Raw genomic sequence first — 2,097 nt, forward strand, 5'->3', positions numbered from 1 at the left:
CACAAATATAAAATGAATATAGCCTGAGCCTTTTAGTCCAGTTCCCCCTCAGCCATCAATTGTTAAGTATAAGTGTTTTCATTTTTTTCAGATCTCAGGATTTTAAACCATTGTAAAGGGTCAAGTGTCTTAATTAGTGTTATTAAGAAGACTCAAGCTCTGTTTAAAGAAGTGAACAGTGTTACTAATGAGAGAAATTTAGCACTGAAATTGCATCATTCATGTAAATAACTATAGTATATATGACAAGGGAAAGTAATTTAAAATCTTTGATATTTCATAGAATAGCCAGTTTGTGTGTTTATTGTAAAATATGTGGCTAAAATTAATAGCTAATTCAGGATAGATGTTGGAGGGATTAGATAGGAGTATGACAAAAAAAATCTATAAGATATATATATATATATATATATATACACACACATACATACATAGCATATACTTAAATGAAAGAGCACAAAATGCATGTATGTCTATATTTACAATCTATATAATTATAAAGATATAATGTATGTTTATAAAAAGTAATTCATATAATCATGCATAAATACAATATATAATAGTATATCCACATATATTATTTATATAATTAAAGATAATCATTTAAAATGTACAAGCAACATATGGTAGAATAGAAATAGAACAATTAATTTCAGTACTAGTTAAAAATTATAAAAACCTAATAAAAGTGATGCATCTACTGAAGTAAATCAATAGAAAATTAAACATGTTATTAATTATGAATAAATAAATATTGTAGGGAGAATAGTTAGCATAAAATATACTAAACCCGGCAGTTTGAATCACGGTACAAAGGAGGAGTGGGCGCCGGGATCTCGCTGTGCATCTGCCTGGCCTAGTTTCTTCCTCTCTTGTCCAATCTGCAGCATGGTCCAAGATGGCTGGCGGTAAGGCTGGAAAGGACTCTGGAAAGGCTAAGACAAAGATGGTTTCCCGCTGGCAGCGAGCGTGCTTGCAGTTCCCTGTGGGCCGTATTCATTGACACCTGAAATCTAGGACAACCAGCCACGGACGTGTGGGCGCGACTGCCACTGTGTACAGCACAGCCATCCTGGGGTACCTCACTGCAGAGGTACTAGAGTTGTCAGGAAATATATCAAAAGACTTGAAGATAAAGCGTATTACCCCTCGTCACTTGCAACTTGCTATTCGTGGAGATGAAGAATTGGACTCTCTAATCAAGGCTACAATTGCTGGAGGTAGTGTCATCCCACATATCCACAAGTCTCTGACTGGGAAGAAAGGACAACAGAAGACTGTCTAAGGATGTCTGAATTCCTTATTATCTCAGGACTCTAAATATTTTTAACAGCTGTCCAGTGTCGGTGATTCCAGTGGATTGTATCTCTATGAAAAACACAATTTTGCCTTTTTGTAATTTTATTTGAGCAAGTTGGAGGCTTAATTAACCTTCCAACCAACCAAATTTCTGCATTCGAGTCTTAACCATATTTAAGTGTTACTGTGGCTTCAAAGAAGCTATTGATTCTGAAGTAGTGGGTTTGATTGAGTTGACTGCTTTTAAAAAACTGCTGTTTGGATTTTAATTGTGATGCAGAAGTTATAGTAACAAACATTTGGTTTTGTACAGACATTATTTCCACTCTGGTGGATAAGCTCAATAAAGGTCATGTACCAAAACTTAAAAAAAAATACTAAACCCATGCTGATTATTTCTTTAAAAAGATTTAGTTTTATTTATATGCATGAATGTTTTGCCATCATGCCTGTATGTAAAACATGTGTGCATGTGGTGCTCAAAGAATACAGAAGAAAGTGTCCAATCTCCTGAAACTGTAATTACAGATGATTCTGAGCTCCCATTTGGGTTCTGGGAACCAAACATGAGTCCTCTGCAAGAGCAGCAAGTGATCTTTACAGCTGAGTCATCTTGTCAGCGGCCAAGTTTGTTAATATCTTGGAAGTCGGAACTTCATATTTGTTTTTAAAGTCTTTTACTAATTTTTTTGTTTGAGAAATTCTCATATATGTGTATGACATGTATATATACATATATATATACATATGTACATACATATATTGCATTCTGACTCCTATTACTTTCATCCTCTTATT

The 2,097-nt window shown here is 34.2% G+C and overlaps 1 pseudogene; it reads left to right on the forward strand.

Moving 5' to 3' along the window:
- Nucleotides 1-898: 898 nt before the first annotated feature.
- Nucleotides 899-1,668, forward strand: LOC131899393 (histone H2A.Z-like; annotated as a pseudogene).
- The last annotated feature ends 429 nt before the right edge of the window (nt 1,669-2,097 follow it).

This window comes from Peromyscus eremicus, chromosome X, assembly GCF_949786415.1.
Source record: "Peromyscus eremicus chromosome X, PerEre_H2_v1, whole genome shotgun sequence".
Lineage (NCBI taxonomy): Eukaryota > Metazoa > Chordata > Mammalia > Rodentia > Cricetidae > Peromyscus > Peromyscus eremicus.